Below are 15,198 nucleotides of genomic sequence, written 5' to 3'. Positions count from 1 at the left end.
AATCTGTATGGCTTTATGACACTTGCTTTCCTTGATCACCTCTCTGCCATTGTCAAACTTCCACTACCTCCAATCATGCATGTAATTTAGCTCTCTGTTTCAGGCTATACATTTACTGTGGCTCCTCTCACTGCCCATCCCCTCACTATGTGCGGCTGACTCAACAGCATGATGTTCCCACATTATCTTTCATAGGAATTGTTTCTTAAGTGCAACAGTCCACCTGTTTTCCACTTCTGAGCGAATATTAACAATCACATTCTGCACCATTCCTCACCTCTACCTAAAGGTTGGTAGACTTTGGCAAACAGCATTTCCTTTTGTCTCTTCGCAACAGATAATGCATTGACCATAGCCAGCCAGCTTTTGCTTACAGCACTCAAAGATTAACAGTGCCCAATATTAGATATGATTCTAAGATTGAAGGACATTTGATTAATAATTCTGAGCATGTTGAGTATTATGCTGCCACCAATTTAAGATTGCCAATTACCTTTCAGTGTGGCACAAATAAGTGGACTGGAAGCTACATATATTAGTATGCATGCCCTTTGTTCTTTGCAAACAGTATGAACACATACAGCAAACTGTACCTCCTTCAATTCAACCAGACAGGGGCCAGCCCTTCTCTAGTTCAGGTCTCCAATAATGCCTTGAAAAATCAGTCAGAGTCAATCTGTCTGCCTGAAATTTAAACAGTTTGGTCGCTAACTGTTGGCCATCATCTAACTGGTGCATTTTTCTTTGCAATGCCTTCACCAATCAGAGTCTTTTATTCACCCAGTCAGCAGTCAGGTCATACGGTATAAAATGTTCATTCTCTTTCCATTGGTGCTTATTGTGAATGAACCGAAATGTGCAAGACAAGAAGCTTTGATGAAATTTGCCTTTTTTTCACGATGTTGGACATTATTAAACTGTTGCACATTGTTATGGCAAGGACTCTCTCACAATGCTACTGAACAAGGCCTTACAGATGATTATGGAGAAACAATGTGTATTGTGCTCGATTAATTATTTCAGTAAATAAAAAAAGACAGCACTGTGAACATTGACCCCTTGTAGAATGAGCTTCGTAAACGATAACACTGAGGAGCTAGGAAAGGGCAGGAGAGTTAAACAAATACTTTTCATCAATCTTCACAGTAGGGCATACTTACAACATTAAAAATACACTAAAAATAGTAAAACAGTAAAAAGGGGAGGAAATAACCATAACAGGAGAAATCATATTGTGGTCAATGAAGTATTTCAAAAGATAAAAAGAGAACTGTGAACATCGGCCGCTGAGAGAATGAGGTTTGTAAATGATAATAATAGAGCCATTAGCGTTAAACAAATACATTTAAATCAATCTTCACAGGAGGGAACACTTACAACATTTAAAAAAAACTACGTAGTTAAGCTACATCGAGGGCCGAAGGGCCTGTACTGTGCTGTAATGTTCTATGTTCTAAGCTGCAAAAAGGGGAGGAAAGAACCATAATAATGGTCAGAAGAGAAAAAATATTCAGGAGAATAATAAACATTGACAAAGAAAATTGAAGTAGGCTGTTTGGTCATTCAAGCCTGCTCCAAAATTTAACAGAATCATGGCTGATCATCCATCTGTTCCAGCTTTCTCTCCATACCCTGATCCCTTTCACCCCAAGAATTATATCTAAGTCCTTCTTAAATACATTCCACGTTCTGTTTTCAAGTGCTTTCTGTGGCAGATAATTCCAGAGGTAAGGAAATTTCTTCTTATCTCAGTCCTAAATGGCTTCGCCCATATCCTTAAAGTCTGACCCATGGTTCTGGACATCCTGTTTATTGAGAACAGCCTTCCTGTGTTCATTCTGTGTAGTCCTGTCAGAATTCTTTTGTTTCTATAAAAGGCCACTCTTCTGAACTCGAGTGAATACAGTCCTAACTGATCCAGTCTTTCTTCACATGTCAGTCCTGTCATCCCAGGAATCATTCTGGTTAACCTTCATTGTACTGCCTCCGCAGCCAAAACATTCTTCCTCAAGAAAAAAAAGACCAAAATTGCACACAACCATGCAGCTATGGTCTCATTGAGACCTGTGGAATTATGGAAGGACATACCTGCTCCTGTATCTGAATCCTCTCGCTAAGAAGGCCAAAAGAAGGGTCTAGGCCTGAAACATCAGCTTTTGTGCTCCTAAGATGCTGTTTGGCCTGCTGTGTTCATCCAGCTCCACACCTTGTTATCACCAAGAGAAATTCACGTGTGCTTGGGACATTTGAAAACCAAATATAAGTTGTGTTAAACACAAAGCTAATTTATTTGACTTTTATCTGGAAAATAAAACCCTACGTTTGAAGGCAAGTCAATTTATCATCAGTAGAAATGGGCAACAATGAAATATGTTCATTCCCAAATATAATTAATAGCAGAATGTAACCGTAAATCTCGACCCCTGGTGGGGTCCCTCGATTCCGTGCTCAGTCAATGAACACTCGCACTTTACTCTTTATTTCTTCAATTGGCCGGGTACAGATCATCCGGAAAACACAGAAGTTGAGCACTTCTGTATTCCTCAGAGGAGCTGCACACACAACTTAATACAAAGACATTTTTATACTTTTCTTAAAGCAGGGTACATGGCGTGATCGCATAGTGTATTCTAACAATTACCAATCAATACATGATATTGCTTCATTGACAGTTACATAATCCAATAGTATTAACTGGTAAACAACTTAAGTCACAATGTTTAGGTTACTTTTTGTCTCGCCATATAGCACCATAACATTTGCTACTGAAGGTCAGCTAGAATGGTTAGTACTGCATTATCTTATCATTACTGCATTATTTATGCAGCTCTAGCAGAACTCAGAGTTCCAAGGCTAAAAGAGCAGCTCTAGCAGAATTTACAGTTCCCAGGCTAGAAGCCATTTTGTTGCTAACTTGCACCGAGAAGCCATCTTGCACCTGTATCCAAGTTTCAGATTCTCATCTCCCCACTTTGGTCATTCCATGACCACACCATAAAGGTGGGAGAGCAGAGATTAGGTCAATCCAAGCAGTGGGATGCCAGAGCCTGCCAATACAATAGACAATAGGTGCTGGAGTAGGCCATTCAGCCCTTCGAGCCAGCACCATACTGCTCTGCCTCCAAGGAGAAGGACGGTTAATCTACAAATAAGGTAGTTTCTACTTTTAACACTAATGACTCCCAGTGATCTCCCTAGAGACTGGGGTCCGAGGAACCCGGAGCCAAGTGAGGACCCCATTGAGACTGGGTCCTCTCAGGCTGCACAAAATTGTGCGCTAATGGTTCCGGCCACTGTCTTCCTATGGGTATGTCCTCGATGGGGGCATGGGACAGCAAGTGGTCTGATAGTACCAATGGCAAAGAGGATTGGAAGGTTTGGAGTGGCTGTTGTGTATACCCCATTCAGGAGGAACACGAAGACTTTTTTAGCTCAATAGCATTTGACTTCATGATTATTTTTCTGCCCTGCGCAAATTGTTTGTACCACGAGTTCTCCGGCTGGCTGGAGTCTCCGCCTGATCCCATCGGTTAGTAGGTATCAAATGGATACGTCCAGGTGGCTGAACTGACGTGTCCAATTTCATTGGCCACAAATAAACTGTCTACCGCCAGTTATGTTAAGACATCTTTGCTCATCGCAAGTGCATGTAAACAGGCCTTGGTTCACATGGCAATGTTGGCGGGAGCACTGCGTCTGCACACAGGTGGTGTCACTGGGGACTAGAGCATATACGCACCCTGTCCTGAAAAGCAAAGCGGGTAACTTAGCGGGTTCAAACACTGGGGGACTGTGTCTTGTTTAAGTTTATCAGCTCTACACATCTCCTGTGAATACTTCATCGGTATGAACCAGTCTGGCCTCTGCATGAGTCGTTAGTCATGTCTTAGTCAAAGGGGGTCCATCCAGGGGTGGCTACAAATAACGTCTCTACTGACAGGGCAAGTGGGTTACACACAGTGCGGTTTCCAAATAAAAGGATATGAGCCTTAAAAAAACACAAATTGTTCTTTCGGCTTAAAGCTGTAAAGGCGGCCATGACAATGGAAAGTCCAATAGCAGGCTTTAATCCTTTTGCGGGGGCCCATCATTTACAGTCAGGTGAATCCAGCGGCTCTGTCCTCTGGACTTTGGCTGCTGTTGGTGTTTGCAGGAGTATCTAGAATGGCTGGGAGATTCCTTCTGGTCATCCTGGAGCAAGAATTAGGATATCTAAAACAAAAGAAGAATTACTATTCGAAACATGCAGTTTTGGTTGTATCTTATGAGTCTGGTTTGTTACCAACTGATTCTGGTTCCTTCGCCAGTTCCTCATCATCTCCATCTCCTTCATCTCCCCCTTCGGAAGGGGCTCGACCGATGACCTTGCAATGATGGAGGTTAACTCAAGCAGAGAGCCCGGCGACCTTAGCAGCAGTAGCGGTGGTGAGGAGAACCTGGAAGGGCCCTTCCCATTGAGATTGGAGGCCGCAGCACGTCCAATTCTTGATGAGAACAAAGGAGCGGGTTCAACAGTCAGAACAGTGTCAAGGGAGGGGAGTTACTCTTAAGCAGCATGGACCTGGGAGTGAAGACCTCACAAAATTTTAATCAAAGTAAGATTATAAGAGGACAAGTCCTCAGTCATGTGGTGGAAAAGAACAGGGGAAGGGCATCACTCCCGGAGAGCTTGACTGTAAATGATTTTGGCTGGGGTTTGCCCACGTGAGTGCAATGCAGGTGGAATAAGACCAGAGGCAACAATTGAACCCAGGAGAGACCGGTCACAGAAGTCAATTTGGCAAGTTTAGTTTTCAAAGTCTGGTTACAACGGTCAACAAACCCAGCAGCCTGAGGGCGATACGCACAATGGGGGTGGCTGCGGATCCCAAAACGAGAGCACATTTCATCATTACTATCCTCAAAGTGGGAACATATCTGGCGTGCCAATGTTGTTCCAAAGTAGTGACATAAATGAGTAAGACAAGGAGGACTGGAGAAGGGTCCTAACCTTCGCGTGGGGGATTTCCCCTCTAGAACAACCAGACTAAGGCAGGGTGTTTGAGACAGGCAGACACTGTACTTATCCTATACTTACAGCCAAATACTCATTCTACTTTGCCTGTCTTACACTAGCCCCTCCAGACTTAATTTTTTTTTAACCTGCGAACCTCCAGAATTTTTACTTTTCCTGCCACCGGCGACTCAAACCTCCCAGTCTTTTAAATGCAACTTCTTGCTTCAGGGTGCGAGGTGCAGGTAGGAACACCAATCATCACCGGTGACTTTTTTTGGTTTTTGTTGACAGTTGGAGTTTATTTTAGCCTTTCATTCAGTTAGAATGTAATACTTTGACAATGGTTTTCTGTGTTATATAACCTACTCTGCAAATAACATATTTTTCTTCAGGTTATCTTCAAGGTTTTGCAAGATGAAAATAAATGATGAATCATTCGTATCTTACACATTTTACTTACTGACCTCACTGCTAATGATGGGGCCTGCTCCACATTGTGAATAGCAAATACAGATTGGGTTATTATTCTGCAGAAGTAAAAAAAAAAATCCATTCAGTCTGCAAGCTGGATCATGAGTTTCATTTTAACTTCCAACCCAGACGAAATCTTCTGTTGAGAACAAAGAACAATATAGCACAGGAACAGTCCCTTTAGCACTCCAAGCCTATGCCTGTACATTCTGCCCCTCCATGCTAAAACTGTCTTGATTCAGAGGGTCCATATTCCTCTCTTCCCTTCCTGTTCATGTATTCAGCCAGGGACTTCTTGTACCTGCTACCGCGTCTGCTTCCATCGCCTCCTGTGGCAACACATTCCAGGCACTCAGCAACCTTTGTATGAAAAACTTGCCTTGCTTATCTCTTTCACACATTCCCCCTTCAGCTTGAACTTGTGTCCCCTCGTAATTGACCCCTCCGCCCTGGGAATAAAAGCCTCACACATTCTGCTTTATCCATGCCATTTAAAATCTTATGAACTTCTCTCAGGCCACCCTCTCACCCTGCTGCGTCCCAGTGTAAACAAATCCAACTTTGCTTCAATGCTAAACTCCCCCGTGCCACACAACATCCTGGGAAACCATTTCTATACCCTCTCCAAAGCATCCACATCCATATGTGATGTCCAGAAATGTATGCAATATTCGAAGTGTGGCCTAACTAGAGTTCTGCAAAGCAACAGCATAACTTGCCTGTCCATAATGCCAATGCACCTTCCTACGATGGCGGTCATGCCAAAGGCCTTTTATACTAAAGTATCTACCTGCACTGTCACTTTCAGTGGTCTGTGGACCTGCACACCCAGATCCTTCTGCATATCAATATTCCTAAGAGTTCTGCCATTTACTCTATAATTTCAACCTGTACTTGACCTTCCAAATTGCATCACCTCACATCTATCCAGAGAATAAACTACGTCATCTTTTTGCCCATAACTCCAACCAATCTATACTCTGCTTTGCCATCTGACAATCCTTCTCACTGTCTGCAACTCTACCAACCTTTGTATTGTCTGCAAACTTACTGATTAGATCAGCCATGTTTTCTTCCAAGTTATTTATGTAGATCACAAACAGCAGAGGTCCCAGCACTCATTCCTCTGGAGCACTACTAGGCAAAACCTTCCACTCTGAAAAGCATCTTTCCACTGCTACACTCCATCTTCGATGTTAAGCCAGTTCTGTATCTGTCTCTCCAGCTCATGCAACATCATCCTTTGTACCAGTTTGCCCTGATGGATGACTGCACCATTCTAATGAAGTTCACACGACCTGAAGGCACAGTAGCTTTCTTTCAATTTGACACTTTCCAACCTTCCAGACTGAATATGAAATTCTGCAGTCCCTGCACCATCAAACAGTTACAAGGATCTGGAAAACTTGACCTGAAAATATGCTGGTACTGACGTTGTGTTCAGACTGTTACTGCTCATCCTCAATTCCCCACTCACTGGAAATAGTTTCTCTGAACTCCGCTATCAGTCACTAAGCATATTCCCAAAACTTTGATCAAAAATATTTTTTACTAATCAATTTCCAGGGATACCTCTCTCATAGTGAAGTGATGTATTTTAGCAGAAGGGATAGGAAGAGACAATAACACAACACTAAAGAGTGTAGAGTCTGAGGGATTCACATGCACAGATATTTGAAGGTAACAAAATAGATTAATTAGCCAGCAAAGAAAATAGGATCTTGACTGATTTAAAAAAAAACAAACTAGCACTTAAGAGAAATATGCAACGGTATAGGCATAAAACAAGGGAACAGGACTGACTGGATTGCTCCAGAGAGTTGGCATGGGCTGAATGGTCAGCACTTTTTGATTTTTTTTAAAAATATGGTCCTTCTCGTATTCTGAACCTACAGGTTAGGTTATCAATCAGGGATATCTGTGCTACATCCACTCCACGGCTGTTAGATCGTTCCTGAGAGTACGTCCGAGAACTGAAAACAGCTAATCAAGTGCAATCTATTCACAATTAGTGTATCTCAATACATTTTCTGATATCTTACATACCTGAATGCTACCACATTCATTTGTTGACAATATTCAGATCCTCATCAATCGTGGTACTCTTTCACAGTTCGGTTTGAGGTTCAAGTCTGCCAATTCCTCTGCTGACATTGATCTGTAAGATTGCAAAATCCATCACGATCAGTCCAGGATAGAAATTCAGAACAGAAAAAAAAACAAACATTTCCCTTGGTTTGAAGTCGTTGTGAGTAAATCCTGCCCACGTTGCCCTCGCCCCGTTCCTAGCAAATAAAGGACATGCGCGCGCTTTGCTTCCGGTGGGCCCCGAATAAAGATGATGGACTCAAAAATAGTTCAGAGAACATTGTCCCCAATAAACATGGTGGCGCTCATCCCGGCCCGGCAAAAAAAGAAACTCAGCAATTCCAGACTATTCCTGACAAAATCAGAATCGGTATTTTCCAATTCAGTGACGGTGGCTACTCTCAGACTTTATAAAGTCTCTCTGCCCACTTCGTGGAATACCCACTCACTCGATTTCTAATTTTCTCCTTTCAATCCATTATCGCGTGTGTTCCGCGTCCGATTCCTCCGGCTCTCCTTTGCCTCCTGTGCTGCGCTTGTTTGAAACGCAACGGTTTGTGCGCACACAAGTGAGCATATACATTCCCGCCTGGAATGCTGGGAAAAACGCTGCCATGAAGCAATGATATTTTTATATAACAAAGATATGAAGGAATATACTGGGACTTAAGATGATGGGATTCAATGATACAAGTGCACAGTCTATTAGCATATTTCTGTCCTGGTTCTAATTAACAGCATAACAAAGAGATGTGAACACACAGTCAACGGGTAAGATGATCAAAATACATACCTTTCCGGTGTAGAATATTTGAATTTCACCACAAGAATAAATTTATTGGTGATAAAATCATTTCAAATTTCAAAGCTGAATGATGCCAGGGGAAAACTAAATAAATCCGTTCCCACACTGACGTATGAAGAGTCTTTCTCTGGTTTGACTGTGCTGATATGTCAGTAAATTAAGATGTTCAGGCAAGCGTGAAATGTTACACACGAGAACAGATTGAGATGTCAATCACTTCTTGTAATGAGTTTCATAGTCTCAGCACTCTTTGAATAAACAAAAGCAGACTCAGTCAACTAGAATATTCAGCAACTGTTGAGAGAGAAATGCACTTTTTAATTACATGACTTCACTGCATCAGCCCGCAGAAAGGGAAAATTAACACTTTTTTTCTCAAGCCAGAGATGTTATCATCTAGACTGAATATTTCCAACATCTTCTTGTTTTATACTCAGTCAAAGAACTCATTTCTGAATTGTACAATTGATTCATTTGGACTAGTATCTGTTTACTTGTGTCCACACACAAGTGGAAACATCTTCAGAGTTTAATCTGTCAATCTGGCTTAACACAGGAGATAGATGACAGTTCCAACCATTAATCAGCACTTCTATCCTATGTTTAAAAGGTGTTACTTTTCTTTTATCTTCAAAGAAAAAGAGCATCCAGAAATGATGCTTGCCTTGTGGAGCGAGAAGATTTCAGAGACACAGTGAAGGAGTCCAAGTCCAAACACACCAAGCGCTGGACAATATCGTGGCTTGGGCTAACAAGTGGCAAGTATCATTTGCTCCATATAAGTGGCAAGCAATGACATTCTCAAATAAAACCAAACTAATCACAATTCATTGACATTCAATGGTGTTACTGTTACCAAATTCCCCACTGTGAACATGCAGGGGGGTCTCATTTGCCAGAAACTCAGCGAGACTTGCCACATATGCACAGTGAATACAGGTGTAGGTCAAAACTGTGGAAATACTGCTGTGAGTAGCTCACCTGCTGACTCCCCAAAGCCTGTCCATCATCTATACAAGTGTAATGGAATAACTTCCCACTTGCCTTGATGGGTGCAACTCCATTAAGACTCAAGAAGCTTGAAACCATCCAGGACAATGCAAACCACATCACTGACACTACATCCACAAACATCCACTCCCTCCACCACCGAGCTTCAGTTACACCAATGGGTTTTGGGGCAGCAGATACATGGGAAAAACAATGACGGCCATTTCCGCTGCTGATCGCTCACCATACTGACTTGGAAATATATCGCAATTCTTTCACGGTTGCTGTGTCAAAATTCTGGAATTCCTTTCCTTGTATTGGTGAATTGTAAAACTAGGACTGCTGCAGTTCAAGAATTCTGCTCACCACCACTCTCTCAAGGACAATGAGAGATGGGCAAAAAATGCTGGCCAGCTACCAACATTCACATCCAACAAACAAATTAACAAATAAACATTGGTGGGCTGTTATCTAAGATGAAGGAGGTAGTTTTTTTATATTAATGCTAAATATATTGACAGTCAACAAGAGACTCAAAGGTTATTATGATAGATTGCATTGTGGAATTGGAGCTACACTCAGTTCAGACATGATTTTATTTAATGACCAAGCAGGTAAGAGTGGCTGAATGGCACATATCTGCTCCTGATGCTAACATGTACATGTATGGTCATATTGAAGCTGTTCACAGGCATTTAGGTGTAACCTCAAAAGTTAGAAATTTAAGTAAAAGCTGAGACATTTGACTGAATGAAATGAGACATCTGATATCTGCTTGGGAAGCTATTCCTAAATGTGTCCCTGTTAAGTAAGTGTGGTATCAGGAAGAGACAGCGAAAACAAGAGATGGACATTAATTTATTTTGAAAGGGAGAGGAAAAAAGGAATGCACTTCCAGGCACTCTCCAGGTGACGATGTTTCTCCTCATCCCAGTCCTAAAATATTTACCCCATATCCTTAAACTGTGGCCCCTTGTTCTGTAATTCCCCATCATTGGAACATCTTTCCTGCATCTAACCTGTCCAGTCCTGTTCGGAATTTGGAGATTTCAGTGAGATCCCCTTATTCTTCTTTATTCTGGTGAATACAATTTTAACCGACTCAATCTCTCTTTATACAATATTCCTACCATCCCAGGAATCAAGTTGGTAAACACATGCTGAGCTCTGTCGAAAGCAAGAACACGCTTCTTCAGATAAGCATGCCACAACTCTACACCATATAACAGGTGTGGACTTACTTAGGCCCTGTGCAGTTGCAGCTAAGCATTATTGTTCCTGTGTTCAGATCCTCACTCTGTGAAGGCCAACAGATAATTTGTCTTCCTTATTGTCTGCTGCACCTGTGCACTTACTGTCAGTAACTGGTGCTGACGGTATGATCCTCTGGTCTCGTTGCGCACTCCCGTGTGCCATTCAAATAATGATCAGCCTTCTTTTTTGTTGCTACAAAGTGGATAAGCTTACATTTATCCAAATATAACGTAACCAATATTCATTTTTCCACTCATGAAGCTTCTCCAAATCACACTGCAACATCTATGCACCCTTCTCATGGCACAAACTTCCACCCAGCTTTGTGCCATCTAAAAAGTTTGAAGCATTATATTTATTTCCTCATCTAAATCAGTAACATACATTGTGAATAGCTGGGATTCAAGAACATAACCCACTAGTTACTGTCTGCCATTGGGCAAAAGACATATTTATTCTGAATCCTTGTTGACTATTTGCTGACCAGTTTTGGAACCAACTTAATACACTAACCCAAATCTCATGCATTTCAACTGCACACATTAATCTCTAATGCATGACTTTCTTCAAAAGCCTTCGTAAAACCAAATAAACACATCGACTGGTTCGCCATGATCAACTCTACTCATGACATCCTGAAAGGCAGTCATCAGATTTATCAAGAATTATTTCCCTTTTGTAAATCTGTGGTGACTGTGTGCTTCTGTTATTGTATTCTAAAGTACTGTGTTCCAAAATCCTTGAAAATGGAATTGAGCATTTTCCATGCAATTTATCTCAAACTCACTGGTCCATAATTATAGGGTTTTTCTCTTCCCTTTTAAATGGTTTGGTTACATTAACTACCCTATAGTATGGAGGAACTGTCAAAGCATCTAAGAAATCATAGAAGATGTCCAGCAATGCATCCATTATTTTGAAGGCCACTTCTTTAAGTCAACTGGGGATGTATCAGCTTTTTTAAAATTAGATTCCCTACAGTTTGGAAACAGGCCCTTCGGCCCAACAAGTCCACACTGCCCCTTGAAGCATCCCACCCAGACCCATTCCCCTGTAACACAGTCACCCCTGAACACTATGGGCAATTTAGCATGGCCAATCCACCTAGCCTGCACATCTTTGGACTGTGGGAGGAAACTGGAGCACCCGGAGGAAACCCACGCAGACACGGGAGAATGTGCAAACTCTACACAGACAGTCACCTGAGGCTGGAATCGAACCTGGGTCCCTGGTGTTGTGAGGCTGCAGTGCTAACCACTGAGCCACCGTGCCACCCATCTTTTAATCCCATCAATTTCTCTAAAATCATTTCTCTACCAGTCCAGATCTTCTTTAGCTCCTCCCATTCACTAAATCCTGTGTTTTCCAATTTTTTCTGGTGCATTATTTGTATGTTCATTTATGAAGACAGAAGCAAAGGATGAATTTAGTTCATCAGTCATTACTTTGCTTGTCGTTATAAATTCCACCATTTCTGACTGGAATAGACCTATATTAGTTATCACCAATCCTTTACCCTTTATATACACACAGAATGTTTTTACAGTCAGTTGTGATGTGCCCGCAAGTTTAGTCTCATACTCTCCTTCACCTTTTTATTTGATCTCTTGGTCCTCCTTTGTTGACTTCTAAACTGTTCCCAATCCTTAGATCTATTTTTTTCTGGCCAATCTGCTTGCCTCTTTTTTTTGCATCTAACGTTAACTCTAACTTGTCACGTAAGCCATGATTTGGCCATTATTTTCTTTGTACTCCTGCAGCGTACAGGAATGACAATTTTTGTCATTCATCGATTCACTCTTTGAATGTTTGCTATTGATGGAACACTGGCTTGTGAGAAACATTTCTCAATCTATTATAACCAAAGTATGCCTCATATCATCGTAGCCTTAATCTTGAACCTGATGAAAAATTCTGTCATTTTACGGTCATTCATCTTCAAATGGTCTCTCACAATGATATTGTCAATTATTCATTTCTCATTGCTTAAATACCCAAGTCTAAACATTCTCTTCATTCATTGGCTCCACAAACTATTCATCAAGAAAACTATCCCGTACACACTCTACTGATTCCCCCTCCACAGTACTGTGGCTATTATTTATTCACCACATCTGTATGAAGATTAACATCTCTGACAATGATAGATATTGTTTTACCACATTCATTTCTGATTTCCTGCTTAAAGCCATCCCGACATCATCACTACAGTTTAATGCTCCATATCACACACTTATTACCTTGTTTCTCAGTTATCTATATGTAGATTCTATATTGCATGAGTTAGTATCTTTCATCAACAATATGTGTATATCATCTTTAAACAGTAAAATGACTGCATCATGGTTCTGGAACTGGATTACAATTACTCTGAAGAAATTACAGTTTCAGAGACATCAACAAGACAGACAACCAAAAAAAAAATTAGCCAGAGGGATCCAACACACCTCAATTCTATGGACACCCCAAGGTACACAAACTGGGGGCCCCTCTCAGACTCATTGTCAGGCACACCAACATATAGACTTGACCACGAACTACAACAAATTGAAATACTTTGTGGGCAATACTACACACTCCATTCGCTCATCCCAGGAATTCCCCAATATTGTCAAGTACCCCAGGGTAGAAGAGGATAAGGTAGGCAGACAACCCTGGAGACCAACAACATCAATAAAGACACCAACATGACACTACTAGATCTATGCCTCACAACACACTTCACCTTCAATGACAACATATGCAAAAAGATCAATCACTGATTGCAGAAGCAGTATGCAAATGTGAAAGCAGACAGCACTCCCCAATGGTTTAAATTAATTGACTGACTCTAGCTCGTTGCCAAAACAACAAAACAAGCCCAATGTTTCCTATCACACAGCTAATTGATACACATTTCCACTTTAGAACTGGCTGTACATCTTCAGCTACATGCAGACACATTTTTTCTCTCTCTGTATAAATCCCTAAGCTAAGAAAAGGACTTCACCTCTTAATGAAGCAATGCACTCTTGACCCATCCATTATTTTACAAACAAAATCCAGATTCCTGCCTTCAAATTCATGATTAGTCTGCACAACTTCATATCAGAATGAGTTGGTGAGCTTTCAGCAGTGATGAATGAAAAAAAATCCCACAGTCCCCACATTTTCACATTCTCTCCAGTGTGACTGCATTGGTGTTTTGACATTTTAGATGAATCTTCACAGACTCTTCCACACACAGAGAAAACATGTGCTTCTCCCCAGTACGAATGGTGTTTCTTCCTTCAATATTCAAAATTATTTAACAATTTGGTTATGAGAAAGACAGGGACTGTCAGATCTGGCTATGGTTTCATCTGCACCTTAAATTGCAAATCAACCTTTCAAACAGAAAAGAAAGAGACATGAGAAAACAGAAGAATGCACATGGGTTGCGAAATTGAGAGGAATTAATCTGGCCATTTTTGTAGTCAAGACTTGCGAAAAAATTACAATGTAAACTCTTTGAATACTATTAAGATCAGTCGGTATTTACACCAAACTACAGAGGTGGGAGATTCAGGAGTGAAAGAGCTTTCTTCCCAAACAATTTGATCCCTTTACTCCTTAGAACTAAGAACGGATGGAGAAACAAAATGCTGTAAACCCTCGGCAGTTCTGGCAGCATTTGAAATTGTCCTTTTCCACCCATTAATAACCTCGAACTTCAGCCTCAAGTTCTGTAGATGCCTCCTTAAACATCTGCAACTCTCCCTCCATTTCAAAATTGCCCTTCAAGCTGATACATTTCGCAATGTTCTTGATCATCAGCTTTATGTCACTTGGTGACAAATCTTGTGATATCATATGTCTGAATCCATCCCATGTATTGTTCCCATTTTTCCATTCCCAGTGAGTTATACATTATGCTGTGAAATTTTAGTGAGCATTTCACTGAGATTGTACTGAGATTGCTACATAAATGTCAATTTTTTTGGTTAACTTATACATCTATCAGTGTTCATTCATCATTTCAGTGTGAGAATTCTCAGAAAGAAATCAGGCATGCTCATGGCTCACGTGGTCCGCTCTGACCTGCTCACAGACTCTTGGTGATTGACCATATTCCCTGGTCTCTTGCTCCTTAAACTTGTCCACATTCAAAAATGGAATTTTATTTAAAAAAAGAACTGTAGGAGCAAAGTGGATTTCGCAGTTCTATTTTTTTAAAAAAGATTTGTTACGATAACTGCATATGAAACATTGATAAAACATCGCCCATTTAAAATTCTAATACTCACAGTGACCTACAGTTACATTAGGAGGATGCAGGGAGAAACGAGTTTAGAAATGCTTACCAACACTGCTCCAGTGAAAGGTCCATGAGAGGAGGAGAAAGAGGAGCAGGGAAGATGCCTACTCTGATACTGCCCAAAACCTGTTCCTTGAGCCACTCCAACCCCACCCAGCTGACACAGCCATTTATCAGCTGGCAACTTCCTGAAGCTTGACCCAGTCCTGTTCAGGAGTGGGTCAGACCAAGACGAGCCTCTGTAACCAGTTAGGCTGGGCGTGAGGCGGGGGGGGGGTGTGGTGTTGGATGATCTCCTGCCCTGTTTCTCGTCCCAAA

The 15,198-nt window shown here is 41.3% G+C and overlaps 1 long non-coding RNA gene across 6 annotated transcripts in view; it reads right to left on the bottom strand.

Moving 5' to 3' along the window:
• The window catches only part of LOC125453890 (uncharacterized), a 59,409-nt gene extending 51,282 nt beyond the window's left edge, over nt 1-8,127 (bottom strand). For 4 of the 6 annotated variants that reach the window (XR_009445904.1, XR_009445900.1, XR_009445901.1 and 1 more), the window contains exons 1-3: nt 8,005-8,127; nt 7,514-7,625; nt 2,089-4,212 (exon numbers count right to left, since the gene is read on the bottom strand). This is a non-coding gene — a long non-coding RNA (uncharacterized LOC125453890). Of the gene's footprint in view, nt 1-2,088; nt 4,213-5,460; nt 5,524-7,513; nt 7,626-8,004 lie in introns of all 6 variants that reach the window. The other 2 variants (XR_009445902.1, XR_007247887.2) reach the window with 2 other exon arrangements.
• Between the last annotated feature and the right edge of the window lie 7,071 nt (nt 8,128-15,198).

Source organism: Stegostoma tigrinum, chromosome 7 (genome assembly GCF_030684315.1).
Source record: "Stegostoma tigrinum isolate sSteTig4 chromosome 7, sSteTig4.hap1, whole genome shotgun sequence".
Lineage (NCBI taxonomy): Eukaryota > Metazoa > Chordata > Chondrichthyes > Orectolobiformes > Stegostomatidae > Stegostoma > Stegostoma tigrinum.
This window is presented reverse-complemented; position numbering and strand designations above follow the sequence as displayed.